The 18109-nt window shown below is 45.0% G+C and overlaps 1 non-coding gene across 1 annotated transcript; it reads left to right on the top strand.

Moving 5' to 3' along the window:
- The first annotated feature begins 13826 nt into the window (after positions 1-13826).
- Positions 13827-14021, top strand: LOC140425896 (U2 spliceosomal RNA). The gene has a single exon (XR_011948054.1). It is a non-coding gene; the product is annotated as a U2 spliceosomal RNA (small nuclear RNA).
- The last annotated feature ends 4088 nt before the right edge of the window (positions 14022-18109 follow it).

The raw sequence follows: 18109 nt of genomic DNA, 5'->3' as shown, positions 1-18109 counted from the left end.
GGTTAGGGTTAGGGTTAGTGACTGATGTTAGGGTTAGTGAGTGATGTTAGGGTTAGTGAGTGATGTCAGAGTTAGTGAGTGATGTCAGGGTTAGTGCGTGGTGTTAGGGTTAGTGAGTGATGTTAGTGTTAGTGAGTGATGTCAGAGTTAGTGAGTGATGTCAGGGTTAGTGCGTGGTGTTAGGGTTAGTGAGTGATGTTAGTGTTAGTGAGTGACATTAGGGTTAGTGAGTGATGTTAGGGTCAGTGAGTGATGTTAGGGTTAGTGAGTGATGATTGGGTTAGGGTTAGGGTTAGGGTTAGTGAGTGATGTTAGGGTTAGTGAGTGATGTCAGGGTTAGTGCGTTGTGTTAGGGTTAGTGAGTGACATTAGGGTTAGTGAGTGATGTTAGGGTTAGTGAGTGATGTCAGAGTTAGTGAGTGATGTCAGGGTTAGTGCGTGGTGTTAGGGTTAGTGAGTGATGTTAGTGTTAGTGAGTGATGTCAGAGTTAGTGAGTGATGTCAGGGTTAGTGCGTGGTGTTAGGGTTAGTGAGTGATGTTAGTGTTAGTGAGTGACATTAGGGTTAGTGAGTGATGTTAGGGTCAGTGAGTGATGTTAGGTTTAGTGAGTGATGATTGGGTTAGGGTTAGGGTTAGGGTTAGTGAGTGATGTTAGGGTTAGTGAGTGATGTCAGGGTTAGTGCGTTGTGTTAGGGTTAGTGAGTGACATTAGGGTTAGTGAGTGATGTTAGGGTTAGTGAGTGATGATTGGGTTAGGGTTAGGGTTAGTGAGTGATGTTAGGGTTAGTGAGTGATGTCAGGGTTAGTGCGTGGTGTTAGGGTTAGTGAGTGATGTTAGGGTTAGAGATTGATGTTCGGTTTAGAGAGTGATGTTAGGGTTAGTGAGTGATGTTAGGGTTAGAGATTGATGTTTGGGTTAGAGAGTGATGTTAGGGTTAGTGAGTGATGTCAGGGTTAGTGAGTGATGTTAGAGTTAGTGAGTGATGTCAGGGTTAGTGCGTGGTGTTAGGGTTAGTGAGTGATGTTAGGGTTAGTGAGTGACATTAGGGTTAGTGAGTGATGTTAGGGTCAGTGAGTGATGTTAGGGTTAGTGAGTGATGATTGGGTTAGGGTTAGGGTTAGGGTTAGGGTTAGTGTGTGATGTTAGGGTTAGTGAGTGATGTCAGGGTTAGTGCGTGGTGTTAGGGTTAGTGAGAGACATTAGGGTTAGTGAGTGATGTTAGGGTTAGTGAGTGATGTTAGGGTTAGAGATTGATGTTATGGTTAGTGAGTGATGATTGGGTTAGGGTTAGGCTTAGGGTTAGGGTTAGTGTGTGATGTTAGGGTTAGTGAGTGATGTCGGGGTTAGTGCGTGGTGTTAGGGTTAGTGAGTGATGTTAGGGTTAGAGATTGATGTTCGGGTTAGTGAGTGATGTTAGGGTTAGTGAGTGATGTCAGGGTTAGTGAGTGATGTTAGAGTTAGTGAGTGATGTTAGGGTTAATGAGTGATGTCAGGTTTAGTGAGTGACTTTAGGGTTAGTGAGTGATGTTAGGGTTAGTGAGTGATGTTAGGGTTAGAGATTGATGTTAGGGTTAGTGAGTGATGATTGGGTTTGGGTTAGGGTTAGGGTTAGGGTTAGTGAGTGATGTTAGGGTTAGTGAGTGATGTCAGGGTTAGTGCGTGGTGTTAGGGTTAGTGAGTGATGTTAGGGTTAGAGATTGATATTCGGGTTAGTGAGTGATGTCAGGGTTAGTGAGTGATGTCAGGGTTAGTGAGTGATGTTAGATTAGTGAGTGATGTTAGGGTTAATGAGTGATGTCAGGTTTAGTGCGTGGTGTTAGGGTTAGTGAGTGATGTTAGTGTTAGTGAGTGACATTAGGGTTAGTGAGTGATGTTAGGGTTAGTGAGTGATGGTAGGGTTAGAGATTAATGTTCGTGTTAGTCAGTGATGTTAGGGTTAGTGAGCGATGTTAGCGTTAGTGAGTGATGTTAGGGTTAGTGAGTGATGTTAGGGTTAGTGATTGACGTTAGGGTTAGTGAGTGATGTCAGGGTCAGTGCGTGATGTTAGGGTTAGTGAGTGATGTTAGGATTAGAGTTAGTGTTAGGGTTAGTGATTAATCTTAGGGTTAGTGAGTGATGTTAGAGTTAGTGAGTGATGTTAGGGTTAGTGATTGATGTTAGGATTAGGGTTAATGTTAGGGTTCTTGATTAATGTTAGGGTTAGTGAGTGATGTTAGGGTTAGTGATTGATGTTAGGGTTAGTGATTGATGTTAGGGTTAGAGTGTGATGTTAGGGTTAGTGAGTGATGTCAGGGTTAGTGCGTGATGTCAAGGTTACTGAGTGATGTTAGGGTTAGTGAGTGATGATTGGGTTAGTGTGAGTGTTAGGGTTAGGGTCAGTGAGTGATGTTAGGGTTAGTGAGTGATGTCAGGGTTAGTGCGTGGTGTTAGGGTTAGTGAGTGACATTAGGGTTAGTGAGTGATGTTAGGGTTAGTGAGTGATGTTAGGGTTAGAGATTGATGTTAGGGTTAGAGAGTGATGATTGGGTTAGGGTTAGGGTTAGTGTTCGGGTTAGTGAGTGATGTTAGGGTTAATGAGTGATGTCAGGGTTAGTGCGTGGTGTTAGGGTTAGTGAGTGATGTTAGTGTTAGTGAGTGACATTAGGGTTAGTGAGTGATGTTAGGGTTAGTGAGTGATGTTAGGGTTAGAGATTGATGTTCGTGTTAGTTTGAGATGTTAGGGTTAGTGAGCGATGTTAGCGTTAGAGAGTGATGTTAGGGTTAGTGAGTGATGTTAGGGTTAGTGAGTGATGTTAGGGTTAGTGAGTGATGTCAGGGTCAGTGCGTGATGTTAGGGTTAGTGAGTGATGTTAGGATTAGGGTAGTGTTAGGGTTAGTGATTAATGTTAGGGTTAGTGAGTGATGTTAGAGTTAGTGAGTGATGTTAGGGTTAGTGATTGAAGTTAGGATTAGGGTTAGTGTTAGGGTTAGTGATTAATGTTAGGGTTCGTGAGTGATGTTCGAGTTTGTGAGTGATGTTAGGGTTAGTGATTGATGTTAGGGTTAGTGAGTGATGTCAGGGTTAGTGAGTGATGTCAGGGTTAGTGCGTGGTGTTAGGGTTAGTGAGTGACATTAGGGTTAGTGAGTGATGTTAGGGTTAGTGAGTGATGTTAGGGTTAGAGATTGATGTTAGGGTTAGAGAGTGATGATTGGGTTAGGGTTAGGGTTAGTGTTCGGGTTAGTGAGTGATGTTAGGGTTAATGAGTGATGTCAGGGTTAGTTCGTGGTGTTAGGGTTAGTGAGTGATGTTAGTGTTAGTGAGTGACATTAGGGTTAGTGAGTGATGTTAGGGTTAGTGAGTGATGTTAGGGTTAGAGATTGATGTTCGTGTTAGTTTGAGATGTTAGGGTTAGTGAGCGATGTTAGCGTTAGAGAGTGATGTTAGGGTTAGTGAGTGATGTTAGGGTTAGTGAGTGATGTTAGGGTTAGTGATTGATGTTAGGGTTAGTGAGTGATGTCAGGGTCAGTGCGTGATGTTAGGGTTAGTGAGTGATGTTAGGATTAGGGTAGTGTTAGGGTTAGTGATTAATGTTAGGGTTAGTGAGTGATGTTAGAGTTAGTGAGTGATGTTAGGGTTAGTGATTGAAGTTAGGATTAGGGTTAGTGTTAGGGTTAGTGATTAATGTTAGGGTTCGTGAGTGATGTTCGAGTTTGTGAGTGATGTTAGGGTTAGTGATTGATGTTAGGGTTAGTGAGTGATGTCAGGGTTAGTGAGTGATGTCAGGGTCAGTGCGTGATGTTAGGGTTAGTGAGTGATGTTATGATTCGGGTTAGTGTTAGGGTTAGTGATTAATATTAGGGTTAGTGAGTGATGTTAGAGTTAGTGATTGATGTTAGGGTTAGTGAGTGATGTTAGGGTTAGTGATTGATGTTAGGGTTAGAGAGTGATGTTAGGGTTAGAGAGTGATGTTAGGGTTAGGGCTTGGGTTCGGGTTAGTGAGTGATGTTAGGGTCAGTAACTGATGTTAGGGTTAGTGAGTGATGTTAGGGTTAGTGAGTGATGTTAGGGATATTGAGTGATGTTAGGGTTAGAGAGTGATGTTAGGGTTAGTGAGTGATGTCAGGGTTAGTGAGTGATGTTAGGGTGAGAGAGTGATGTTAGGGTTAGTGAGTGATGTCATGGTTAGTGAGTGATGTTAGGGTTAGAGAGTGATGTTAGGGTTAGTGAGTGATGTTAGGGTTAGAGATTGATGTTAGTGTTAGTGAGTGATGATTGGGTTAGGGTTAGGGTTGGGGTTAGGGTTAGTGAGTGATGTTAGGGTTAGTGAGTGATGTCAGGGTTAGTGCGTGGTGTTAGGATTAGTGAGTGATGTTAGGGTTAGTGAGTGATGTTCGGGTTAGAGATTGATGTTCGGGTTAGTGAGTGATATTAGGGTTAGTGAGTGATGTCAGAGTTAGTGAGTGATGTCAGGGTTAGTGCGTGGTGTTAGGGTTAGTGAGTGATGTTAGTGTTAGTGAGTGACATTAGGGTTAGTGAGTGATGTTAGGATCAGTGAGTGATGTTAGGGTTAGTGAGTGATGATTGGGTTAGGGTTAGGGTTAGTGAGTGATGTTAGGGTTAGTGAGTGATGTCAGGGTTAGTGCGTGGTGTTAGGGATAGTGAGTGACATTAGGGTTAGAGATTGATGTTCGGGTTAGAGAGTGATGTTAGGGTGAGTGAGTGATGTCAGGGTTAGTGAGTGATGTCAGGGTTAGTGCGTGGTGTTAGGGTTAGTGAGTGATGTTAGTGTTAGTGAGTGACATTAGGGTTAGTGAGTGATGTTAGGGTCAGTGAGTGATGTTAGGGTTAGTGAGTGATGATTGGGTTAGGGTTAGCGTTAGGGTTAGGGTTAGTGAGTGATGTTAGGGTTAGTGAGTGATGTCAGGGTTAGTGCGTGGTGTTAGGGTTAGTGAGTGACATTAGGGTTAGTGAGTGATGTTAGGGTTAGTGAGTGATGTTAGGGTTAGAGATTGATGTTAGGGTTAGTGAGTGATGATTGGGTTAGGGTTAGGGTTAGGGTGAGTGAGTGATGTTAGGGTTAGTGAGTGATGTCAGGGTTAGTGCGTGGTGTTAGGGTTAGTGAGTGATGTTAGGGTTAGAGATTGATGTTCGGGTTAGTGAGTGATGTTAGGGTTAGTGAGTGATGTTAGGGTTAGTGAGTGATGTCAGGGTTAGTGAGTGATGTTTGAGTTAGTGAGTGATGTTAGGGTTAATGAGTGATATCAGGTTTAGTGAGTGACTTTAGGGTTAGTGAGTGATGTTAGGGTTAGTGAGTGATGTTAGGGTTAGAGATTGATGTTAGGGTTAGTGAGTGATGATTGGGTTAGGGTTAGGGTTAGGGTTAGGGTTAGTGAGTGATGTTAGGGTTAGTGAGTGATGTCAGGGTTAGTGCGTGGTGTTAGGGTTAGTGAGTGATGTTAGGGTTAGAGATTGATGTTCGGGTTAGTGAGTGATGTTAGGGTTAGTGAGTGATGTCAGGGTTAGTGAGTGATGTTAGAGTTAGTGAGTGATGTTAGGGTTAATGAGTGATGTTAGGGTTAGTGAGTGATGTCAGGGTTAGTGAGTGATGTTAGGGTGAGAGAGTGATGTTAGGGTTAGTGAGTGATGTCATGGTTAGTGAGTGATGTTAGGGTTAGCGAGTGATGTTAGGGTTAGTGAGTGATGTTAGGGTTAGAGATTGATGTTAGTGTTAGTGAGTGATGATTGGGTTAGGGTTAGGGTTGGGGTTAGGGTTAGTGAGTGATGTTAGGGTTAGTGAGTGATGTCAGGGTTAGTGCGTGGTGTTAGGATTAGTGAGTGATGTTAGGGTTAGTGAGTGATGTTCGGGTTAGTGATTGACGTTAGGGTTAGTGAGTGATGTCAGGGTCAGTGCGTGATGTTAGGGTTAGTGAGTGATGTTAGGATTAGAGTTAGTGTTAGGGTTAGTGATTAATCTTAGGGTTTGTGAGTGATGTTAGAGTTAGTGAGCGATGTTAGCGTTAGTGAGTGATGTTAGGGTTCGTGAGTGATGTTAGGGTTAGTGATTGACGTTAGGGTTAGTGAGTGATGTCAGGGTCAGTGCGTGATGTTAGGGTTAGTGAGTGATGTTAGGATTAGAGTTAGTGTTAGGGTTAGTGATTAATCTTAGGGTTAGTGAGTGATGTTAGAGTTAGTGAGTGATGTTAGGGTTAGTGATTGATGTTAGGATTAGGGTTAATGTTAGGGTTCTTGATTAATGTTAGGGTTAGTGAGTGATGTTAGGGTTAGTGATTGATGTTAGGGTTAGTGATTGATGTTAGGGTTAGAGTGTGATGTTAGGGTTAGTGAGTGATGTCAGGGTTAGTGCGTGATGTCAAGGTTACTGAGTGATGTTAGGGTTAGTGAGTGATGATTGGGTTAGTGTGAGTGTTAGGGTTAGGGTCAGTGAGTGATGTTAGGGTTAGTGAGTGATGTCAGGGTTAGTGCGTGGTGTTAGGGTTAGTGAGTGACATTAGGGTTAGTGAGTGATGTTAGGGTTAGTGAGTGATGTTAGGGTTAGAGATTGATGTTAGGGTTAGAGAGTGATGATTGGGTTAGGGTTAGGGTTAGTGTTCGGGTTAGTGAGTGATGTTAGGGTTAATGAGTGATGTCAGGGTTAGTGCGTGGTGTTAGGGTTAGTGAGTGATGTTAGTGTTAGTGAGTGACATTAGGGTTAGTGAGTGATGTTAGGGTTAGTGAGTGATGTTAGGGTTAGAGATTGATGTTCGTGTTAGTTTGAGATGTTAGGGTTAGTGAGCGATGTTAGCGTTAGAGAGTGATGTTAGGGTTAGTGAGTGATGTTAGGGTTAGTGAGTGATGTTAGGGTTAGTGAGTGATGTCAGGGTCAGTGCGTGATGTTAGGGTTAGTGAGTGATGTTAGGATTAGGGTAGTGTTAGGGTTAGTGATTAATGTTAGGGTTAGTGAGTGATGTTAGAGTTAGTGAGTGATGTTAGGGTTAGTGATTGAAGTTAGGATTAGGGTTAGTGTTAGGGTTAGTGATTAATGTTAGGGTTCGTGAGTGATGTTCGAGTTTGTGAGTGATGTTAGGGTTAGTGATTGATGTTAGGGTTAGTGAGTGATGTCAGGGTTAGTGAGTGATGTCAGGGTTAGTGCGTGGTGTTAGGGTTAGTGAGTGACATTAGGGTTAGTGAGTGATGTTAGGGTTAGTGAGTGATGTTAGGGTTAGAGATTGATGTTAGGGTTAGAGAGTGATGATTGGGTTAGGGTTAGGGTTAGTGTTCGGGTTAGTGAGTGATGTTAGGGTTAATGAGTGATGTCAGGGTTAGTTCGTGGTGTTAGGGTTAGTGAGTGATGTTAGTGTTAGTGAGTGACATTAGGGTTAGTGAGTGATGTTAGGGTTAGTGAGTGATGTTAGGGTTAGAGATTGATGTTCGTGTTAGTTTGAGATGTTAGGGTTAGTGAGCGATGTTAGCGTTAGAGAGTGATGTTAGGGTTAGTGAGTGATGTTAGGGTTAGTGAGTGATGTTAGGGTTAGTGATTGATGTTAGGGTTAGTGAGTGATGTCAGGGTCAGTGCGTGATGTTAGGGTTAGTGAGTGATGTTAGGATTAGGGTAGTGTTAGGGTTAGTGATTAATGTTAGGGTTAGTGAGTGATGTTAGAGTTAGTGAGTGATGTTAGGGTTAGTGATTGAAGTTAGGATTAGGGTTAGTGTTAGGGTTAGTGATTAATGTTAGGGTTCGTGAGTGATGTTCGAGTTTGTGAGTGATGTTAGGGTTAGTGATTGATGTTAGGGTTAGTGAGTGATGTCAGGGTTAGTGAGTGATGTCAGGGTCAGTGCGTGATGTTAGGGTTAGTGAGTGATGTTATGATTCGGGTTAGTGTTAGGGTTAGTGATTAATATTAGGGTTAGTGAGTGATGTTAGAGTTAGTGATTGATGTTAGGGTTAGTGAGTGATGTTAGGGTTAGTGATTGATGTTAGGGTTAGAGAGTGATGTTAGGGTTAGAGAGTGATGTTAGGGTTAGGGCTTGGGTTCGGGTTAGTGAGTGATGTTAGGGTCAGTAACTGATGTTAGGGTTAGTGAGTGATGTTAGGGTTAGTGAGTGATGTTAGGGATATTGAGTGATGTTAGGGTTAGAGAGTGATGTTAGGGTTAGTGAGTGATGTCAGGGTTAGTGAGTGATGTTAGGGTGAGAGAGTGATGTTAGGGTTAGTGAGTGATGTCATGGTTAGTGAGTGATGTTAGGGTTAGAGAGTGATGTTAGGGTTAGTGAGTGATGTTAGGGTTAGAGATTGATGTTAGTGTTAGTGAGTGATGATTGGGTTAGGGTTAGGGTTGGGGTTAGGGTTAGTGAGTGATGTTAGGGTTAGTGAGTGATGTCAGGGTTAGTGCGTGGTGTTAGTATTAGTGAGTGATGTTAGGGTTAGTGAGTGATGTTCGGGTTAGAGATTGATGTTCGGGTTAGTGAGTGATATTAGGGTTAGTGAGTGATGTCAGAGTTAGTGAGTGATGTCAGGGTTAGTGCGTGGTGTTAGGGTTAGTGAGTGATGTTAGTGTTAGTGAGTGACATTAGGGTTAGTGAGTGATGTTAGGATCAGTGAGTGATGTTAGGGTTAGTGAGTGATGATTGGGTTAGGGTTAGGGTTAGTGAGTGATGTTAGGGTTAGTGAGTGATGTCAGGGTTAGTGCGTGGTGTTAGGGATAGTGAGTGACATTAGGGTTAGAGATTGATGTTCGGGTTAGAGAGTGATGTTAGGGTGAGTGAGTGATGTCAGGGTTAGTGAGTGATGTCAGGGTTAGTGCGTGGTGTTAGGGTTAGTGAGTGATGTTAGTGTTAGTGAGTGACATTAGGGTTAGTGAGTGATGTTAGGGTCAGTGAGTGATGTTAGGGTTAGTGAGTGATGATTGGGTTAGGGTTAGCGTTAGGGTTAGGGTTAGTGAGTGATGTTAGGGTTAGTGAGTGATGTCAGGGTTAGTGCGTGGTGTTAGGGTTAGTGAGTGACATTAGGGTTAGTGAGTGATGTTAGGGTTAGTGAGTGATGTTAGGGTTAGAGATTGATGTTAGGGTTAGTGAGTGATGATTGGGTTAGGGTTAGGGTTAGGGTGAGTGAGTGATGTTAGGGTTAGTGAGTGATGTCAGGGTTAGTGCGTGGTGTTAGGGTTAGTGAGTGATGTTAGGGTTAGAGATTGATGTTCGGGTTAGTGAGTGATGTTAGGGTTAGTGAGTGATGTTAGGGTTAGTGAGTGATGTCAGGGTTAGTGAGTGATGTTTGAGTTAGTGAGTGATGTTAGGGTTAATGAGTGATATCAGGTTTAGTGAGTGACTTTAGGGTTAGTGAGTGATGTTAGGGTTAGTGAGTGATGTTAGGGTTAGAGATTGATGTTAGGGTTAGTGAGTGATGATTGGGTTAGGGTTAGGGTTAGGGTTAGGGTTAGTGAGTGATGTTAGGGTTAGTGAGTGATGTCAGGGTTAGTGCGTGGTGTTAGGGTTAGTGAGTGATGTTAGGGTTAGAGATTGATGTTCGGGTTAGTGAGTGATGTTAGGGTTAGTGAGTGATGTCAGGGTTAGTGAGTGATGTTAGAGTTAGTGAGTGATGTTAGGGTTAATGAGTGATGTTAGGGTTAGTGAGTGATGTCAGGGTTAGTGAGTGATGTTAGGGTGAGAGAGTGATGTTAGGGTTAGTGAGTGATGTCATGGTTAGTGAGTGATGTTAGGGTTAGCGAGTGATGTTAGGGTTAGTGAGTGATGTTAGGGTTAGAGATTGATGTTAGTGTTAGTGAGTGATGATTGGGTTAGGGTTAGGGTTGGGGTTAGGGTTAGTGAGTGATGTTAGGGTTAGTGAGTGATGTCAGGGTTAGTGCGTGGTGTTAGGATTAGTGAGTGATGTTAGGGTTAGTGAGTGATGTTCGGGTTAGTGATTGACGTTAGGGTTAGTGAGTGATGTCAGGGTCAGTGCGTGATGTTAGGGTTAGTGAGTGATGTTAGGATTAGAGTTAGTGTTAGGGTTAGTGATTAATCTTAGGGTTTGTGAGTGATGTTAGAGTTAGTGAGCGATGTTAGCGTTAGTGAGTGATGTTAGGGTTCGTGAGTGATGTTAGGGTTAGTGATTGACGTTAGGGTTAGTGAGTGATGTCAGGGTCAGTGCGTGATGTTAGGGTTAGTGAGTGATGTTAGGATTAGAGTTAGTGTTAGGGTTAGTGATTAATCTTAGGGTTAGTGAGTGATGTTAGAGTTAGTGAGTGATGTTAGGGTTTGTGATTGATGTTAGGATTAGGGTTAGTGTTAGGGTTCTTGATTAATGTTAGGGTTAGTGAGTGATGTTAGAGTTAGTGAGTGATGTTAGGGTTAGTGATTGATGTTAGGGTTAGTGAGTGATGTTAGGGTTAGTGATTGATGTTAGGGTTAGAGTGTGATGTTAGGGTTAGTGAGTGATGTTAGGGTTAGTGAGTGATGTCAGGGTTAGTGCGTGATGTCAAGGTTACTGAGTGATGTTAGGGTTAGTGAGTGATGGTTGGGTTCGTGTTAGGGTTAGGGTTAGGGTCAGTGAGTGATGTTAGGGTTAGTGAGTGATGTCAGGGTTAGTGCGTGGTGTTAGGGTTAGTGAGTGACATTAGGGTTAGTGAGTGATGTTCGGGTTAGTGAGTGATGTTAGGGTTAGAGATTGATGTTAGGGTTAGTGAGTGATGATTGGGTTAGGGTTAGGGTTAGTGTTCGGGTTAGTGAGTGAAGTTAGGGTTAATGAGTGATGTCAGGATTAGTGCGTGGTGTTAGGGTTAGTGAGTGATGTTAGTGTTAGTGAGTGACATTAGGGTTAGTGAGTGATGTTAGGGTTAGTGAGTGATGTTAGGGTTAGAGATTGATGTTCATGTTAGTTTGTGATGTTAGGGCTCGTGAGCGATGTTAGCGTTAGAGAGTGATGTTAGGGTTAGTGAGTGATGTTAGGGTTAGTGAGTGATGTTAGGGTTAGTGATTGATGTTAGGGTTAGTGAGTGATGTCAGGGTCAGTGCGTGATGTTAGGGTTAGTGAGTGATGTTAGGATTAGGGTTAGTGTTAGGGTTAGTGATTAATGTTAGGGTTAGTGAGTGATGTTAGAGTTAGTGAGTGATGTTAGGGTTAGTGATTGAAGTTAGGATTAGGGTTAGTGTTAGGGTTAGTGATTAATGTTAGGGTTCGTGAGTGATGTTCGAGTTTGTGAGTGACGTTAGGGTTAGTGATTGATGTTAGGGTAAGTGAGTGATGTTAGGGTTAGTGATTGATGTTAGGGTTAGTGAGTGATGTTAGGGTTAGAGAGTGATGTTAGGGTTAGTGAGTGATGTTAGGATTCGGGTTAGTGTTCGGGTTAGTCATTAATATTAGGGTTAGTCAGTGATGTTAGAGTTAGTGAGTGATGTTAGAGTTAGTGATTGATGTTAGGGTTAGTGAGTGATGTTAGGGTTAGTGATTGATGTTAGGGTTCGTGAGTGATGTTTGGGTTAGGTTTAGGTTAGGGTTAGGGTTAGTGAGTGATGTTAGGGTTAGTGAGTGATGTCAGGGTTAGTGAGTGATGTTAGCGTTAGAGAGTGATGTTAATGTTAGGGTTAGGCTTCGGCTTAGATTAGGGTTAGGGTTAGGGTTAGGGTTAATGATAGGGTTAGGGCTAGGCTTACATTAACACTGCAATGAAGTTAATTGAAAATCCCCTTGTCGCCACATTCCGGCGTCTGTTCGGGTATACTGAGGGAGAATTCAGAATGTCCAATTCACCTCACAGCACATCCTTTGGGACTTGTGGGAGGAAACCGGAGCGTCCGGAGGAAACCCACGCAGACACGGGGAGAACGTGCAGACTCACACAGACAGTGACCCAGCAGGGAATCGAACCCGGGTCCCGTTAACAGTTGTTAGGATGGGTAGGGTTAGGGTTAGTTAGGGTTAGGGTTAGGGTTAGGGTTAGGGTTAGGGTTAGGGTTAGGGTTAGGGTTAGGGTTAGGGTTAATGTTAGGGTTAGGGCTAGGCTTACATTAACACTGCAATGAAGTTAATTGAAAATCCCCTTGTCGCCACATTCCGGCGTCTGTTCGGGTATACTGAGGGAGAATTCAGAATGTCCAATTCACCTCACAGCACATCCTTTGGGACTTGTGGGAGGAAACCGGAGCGTCCGGAGGAAACCCACGCAGACACGGGGAGAACGTGCAGACTCACACAGACAGTGACCCAGCAGGGAATCGAACCCGGGTCCCGTTAACAGTTGTTAGGGTGGGTAGATGAGGGTTAGGGTTAGGGTTAGGGTTAGGGTTAGGGTTAGGGTTAGGGTTAGGGTTAGGGTTAGGGTTAGGGTTAGGGTTAGGGTTAGGGTTAATGTTAGGGTTAGGGCTAGGCTTACATTAACACTGCAATGAAGTTAATTGAAAATCCCCTTGTCGCCACATTCCGGCGTCTGTTCGGGTATACTGAGGGAGAATTCAGAATGTCCAATTCACCTCACAGCACATCCTTTGGGACTTGTGGGAGGAAACCGGAGCGTCCGGAGGAAACCCACGCAGACACGGGGAGAACGTGCAGACTCACACAGACAGTGACCCAGCAGGGAATCGAACCCGGGTCCCGTTAACAGTTGTTAGGATGGGCAGATGAGGGTTCTTTCAGGTTAGGTTAGGGTTAGGGTTAGGGTTAGGGTTAGGGTTAGGGATAGGGTTAGGGTTAGGGATAGGGTTAGGGTTAGGGTTAGGGTTAGGGTTAGGGTTAGGGTTAGGGTTAGGGTTAGGGTTAGGGTTAGGGTTAATGTTAGGGTTAGGGCTAGGCTTACATTAACACTGCAATGAAGTTAATTGAAAATCCCCTTGTCGCCACATTCCGGCGTCTGTTCGGGTATACTGAGGGAGAATTCAGAATGTCCAATTCACCTCACAGCACATCCTTTGGGACTTGTGGGAGGAAACCGGAGCGTCCGGAGGAAACCCACGCAGACACGGGGAGAACGTGCAGACTCACACAGACAGTGACCCAGCAGGGAATCGAACCCGGGTCCCGTTAACAGTTGTTAGGATGGGCAGATGAGGGTTCTTTCAGGTTAGGTTGTGGTTCAGAGCTGTGAATTGCAACTTGGGTATATATCCTCACTTGCTGTTGATGTTTATTGCACTGCCATATTTGTTGTCTCATGCTTTTCATTATAGCTCGGCTGGTTGTCCTCCCCAAGCGGTAATGATGGTAATGTCACTGAGCTAATACCCTAGACACGGGTTCAAATCCCACCACGGCACCTGGTGGAACTTAATTAAATTCAATTCATTAATCTGTAGTCAAATGTTAGTCTCAGTGATGGTGAGAGCGAAGATACCATTGATTGTCATATTCACCCATCTGGTTCCTTCAGGGGAGTAAATCTGCCGCCCTTAACCTGGTCTGGCCTACATGTGACTGCAGATCCACAGAAATGTTGACTCTTAATTGCCCTCCGCAATTGCAGTTAGATGCAAGCCACTCAGCTCAAGGAAATGGGCAACAAATGCTGGACTTGCCAACAATGACCACATCCTGGCAAAAAGCAGTCTTGTTGTTTGTGTAATCGCTGATGGGATTATGGTAGTGAGGTGTCTGCAGCCTCCCAGGTCTGGTTGTTGATTTATTAATGCGTTTTGACCTGAAATGAAAAAAATGAAATGAAAATCGCTTATTGTCACAAGTAGGCTTCAAATGAAGTTACTGTGAAAAGCCCCTAGTCACCACATTCCGGAATTGGGAACACGTACCAGTCAAAGCGGCGGGGGGGTGGGGGGTGATTCTGTGTTTTGTTCAATGGAAGGTTATTATGATGATTTGATAACATATGTTGGAATGTTTCAAATAATCATCTTATCATCGCTTCTCGGCCTTTTGGCTAAGATCAAGTGTCTGTAGATTGAGCTTTTGGGTTCAGATCTGGTATGTCTCTCTTGTAGGGACCATAAATGTGATTCAATTTGAATTAGTTTTTTGGAGCAGGCGAGGAGCTGGATTAGGGGTTCGCCCCTGACCCACACTCTGAGCCCTGGCTTGGTAACTCAGAAAAGGAAAAATTAAAAAAAATAAAAATAAATAAATCATCTTATCTTGTGACATTAATTCTTATGATCTTAAAACGTCTATAGATTTCATAGAATTTGCAGTGCAGAAGGAGGCCATTCGGCCTATCGAGTTTGCACCAGCCGTCAGAAAGAGCATCCCACTTAAGTCCACGTCTCCAACCTATCCCCGTCAACCAGTCACCCTCCTTAATCCTTCGGGCACTAGGGGGGATATTTAGCATGGCCAATCCACCTAACCTGCACATCTTTGGACAGTGGGAGGAAACCGGAGCACCTGGAGGAAACCCAGGTCACCTGAGGCCAGAATTGAACCCGGCTCGCTGGAGCTGTGAGGTAGCAGTGCTAACCACTGTGCCACCGTGCCACCCCTACTTTTGTTTCTGGATTGGAGTGATAATTTACTAACGATATGTCGCTGAAAAGGCACATAAATGTATTACAATCTTATTTTTTTATAAACAATTTTAATGAGGTACTTTTGGCATTACAAACAACAACAGTGTAAAAACAATGTACAAAGAGCAATAAACACAGTGCAATCTATGTTTATTGACTCCCATCCCGCCAAGACCCGCCTAATTGACACCCTATTCTGCGCTACCCTAACCCCCCGCCCCCTGCTGACGATTAATTCTCTGCGAAGAAGTCGACGAACGGTTGCCACCTCCGGGCGAACCCTAACACTGACCCTCTCAAGGCGAACTTAATCTTCTCTGGAAAGCTAGCCATGTCCGATAGCCAGGTCTCCGACTTCGGGGGCTCTGAGTCCCTCCAAGCTAATAGTATCCGTCTCCGGGCTACCAGGGAAGCAAAGGCCAGAACGTCTGCCTCTTTCTCCTCCTGGACTCCCGGGTCCTTCGCAACCCCAAAAGTCGCCACCTCCGGACTCATCGCCACCCTTGTTTTCAATACTCTGGACGTGATGTCCGCAAACCCCTGCCAATATCCCCTAAGTTTTGGACATGCCCAGAACATGTGAACGTGGTTCGCTGGTCCTCCCGCGCATTTTGCACACCTGTCCTCTATCCCAAAGAATCTACTCATGGCCACTGTCATGTGGGCCCGGTGGACCACCTTGAATTGGATCAAGCTGAGCCTGGCGCATGTTGCGATCGCGTTGACTGCTCAACGCGTCCGCCCATAAGCCATCCTCCATCTCACCACCAAGCTCCTCCTCCCACTTACGCTTCAGCTCCTCGGTCTGCGTCTCCTCCGCCCCCATGAGCTCATTGTAAATATCCGAGACCCTTCCTCCCCACCCAGCCCCTCGACACTACTCTATCCTGGATCCCCCTTAGTGGCAGGAGTGGGAAGGATGATATCTGCCTGCGCAAAAGTCCCGCACCTGTAAATATCTAACTTCATTCCTCCTTGCCAACCCAAACTTCTCCTCCAGCGCCCTCAAGTTAGGGAAGCTCCCGTCTAAAAACAAGTCCCCCATCCTCCCAATTGCCGCCCTTCGCCATACTCGGAACCCCCCATCCACGCTTCCCGGGGCAAACCGGTGATTGTCAGATATTGGGGAATGTATTACAATCTTAATCAATTCTGATGAGTTTTATACCGGAGCAAGTGAAAGTAGGTGGGGTAAAATTTGTGGGTTGGTTGCTCCATTTAAGTAATCCATGGATGAAAAGGTTTGGGAATCACTGAGCGAGATAATGGTTTTTTATTTTATATAAATTTAGAGTACCCAATTATTTCTTTTTCCAATTATGGGGCAATTTAGCGTGGCCAGTCCACCTAACCTGCACATCTTTGGGTTGTGGGGGTGAGACCCACGCAGACACGGGGAGAATGTGCAAACTCCACACGGGCAGTGACCCAGGGCCGGGATCGAACCCGGGTCCTTGGCTCCGTCAGGCAGCAGTGCTAACCACTGCGCCGCCCCCGTGCTTCCTCATTTCACTCCCAGATAGTCACCTTTTTGTTCTCTAGGACACTTCCTGCTTGAGGGAATAATTTCTCTACATCCAACCCAACAAATTATTTAAAAATTTTCAATTAGATCATGCCACATATTCAGTGGAATATAGGTGATGAGGTGATGCAATATGTAATGGGTAGAGCTTATGTAATCTGTCTGGTGAGGCCTTGTGGGAGAGGCCCGTGTCTCTGAGTGAGATGTTTGAGATTCCAGTCCCACTCCCATGACTTGATGGCCAAGAAAGGTGTGCTCAAGATGCGGCCACACGGGTTGAACATCAACCTGCAAATTCTTCTCGCACACGCCAATGGCAGAAAGAAAGATCGGGAGCGGTTCCTGGTCAGCCATGTGATGGAAAGCATGTTGGAGTCTTGGCCATCGCTGTCCATAGCCCCAGACTGCAACAGGTGTGTAAAAGTGCCTGTTGTCAAGGCAACTCAGACTCTGTGAGCGAACAGTAAGACACGACCACCACCGCAAATCTGACCGCATCCTGGTGAATCTGTGCTGCAACCCCTTCCAAAGCCAATCTATTCTTCCTAAGGTTCAATGCCCAGAACAGAATGTTCTTCAGATGGAGGGTCTGACCAAGGCTCGGTACAACTGGACGTTTTACTGTCATAACCCTAGGGCAGCACGGCAGCATTGTGGTTAGCACAATTGCTTCACAGCTCCAGGGTCCCAGGTTCGATTCCCGGCTTGGGTCGCTGTCTGTGCAGAGTCTGCACCTTCTCCCCGTGCGTGCGTGGGTTTCCTCCGGGTGCTCCGGTTTCTTCCCACAGTCCAAAGATGTGCAGGTTAGGTGGATTGACCATGCTAAATTCCCCTTAGTGTCCAAAATTGCCCTTAGTGTTGGGTAGGGTTACTGAGTTAATGGGGATAGGGTGGAGGAGTGGGCTTGGGTAGGGTGCTCTTTCCAAGAGCCGGTGCAGACTCGATGGGCTGAATGGCCTCCTTCTGTACTGTAAATTCTATGAAATCTATGAATTCAGACACCTTAAGATAAAAGCTAGTAGGGGCAGCACGGTGGCGCAGTGGTTAGCACTGCTGCCTCATGGCACCGAGGACCCAGTTTCAAACCCGGCACCGGCTCACTGTCCTTGTGGAGTTTGCACATCTCCCCGTGTTTGCGTGGGTCTCACCCCCACAACCCTAAAAGATGAGCAGGGTAAACTGCCCCTTAGCTGGAAAGAAAGAATTGGGTACTCTAAATCTATTCAAAAAAAGAGAGATAAAAGCTGGCAGTTCGTTTGACGATTTGTGTCTGTCCACTGGCTTTATAATCTTCTTGGGTTGTCAAATTCCTTTCCTTTTCCTGCACACTCCCTCACTATTTATAACCTCTTTTATTCCTTCATGGAATGTGGGCGTCGCTGGCAAAGCCAACATTTGTTGCCCATCCCTAATTACCCTTGAACTGGTTTGCCCATCTATTTCACAGGGAAGCTAAGAGTCAACCACGTGGCTGTGGGTCTGGAGTCACATGTAGGCCAGACCGGGTAAGGACGGCAGATTTCCTTCCCCGAAGGACATTCTACCAGTGGCCATGATAGGCTTTGAACCTGTGTCCCCAGAGTTTTAGACTGTGCCTCTGGATTACAAACCCAGTGGAAGGAACAACAGGAAGACAGAGTACTGGGCTAATGGTAAGATTCTTGGCAGTGTGGATGAGCAGAGAGATCTCGGTGTCCATGTACATAGATCCCTGAATGTTGCCACTCAGGTTGTGAGGGTTGTTAAAAAGGCGTACGGTGTGTTAGCTTTTATTGGTAGAGGGATTGAGTTTCGGAGCCATGAGGTCATGTTGCAGCTGTACAAAACTCTGGTGCGGCCGCATTTGGAGTATTGCGTGCAATTCTGGTCGCTGCATTATAGGAAGGATGTGGAAGTATTGGAAAGGGTGCAGAGGAGATTTACCAGAATGTTGCCTGGTATGGAGGGAAGATCTTATGAGGAAAGGCTGAGGGACTTGAGGCTGTTTTCGTTAGAGAGAAGAAGGTTAAGAGGTGACTTAATTGAGGCATACAAGATGGTCAGAGGATTGGATAGGGTGGACAGCGAGAACCTTTTTCCTCGGATGGTGATGTCTAGCACGAGGGGACATATCTTTAAATTGAGGGGAGATAGATATAAGACAGACGTCAGAGGT

The sequence above is a fragment of the Scyliorhinus torazame genome, chromosome 6 (genome assembly GCF_047496885.1).
Source record: "Scyliorhinus torazame isolate Kashiwa2021f chromosome 6, sScyTor2.1, whole genome shotgun sequence".
Classification (NCBI taxonomy): domain Eukaryota; kingdom Metazoa; phylum Chordata; class Chondrichthyes; order Carcharhiniformes; family Scyliorhinidae; genus Scyliorhinus; species Scyliorhinus torazame.
This window is presented reverse-complemented; position numbering and strand designations above follow the sequence as displayed.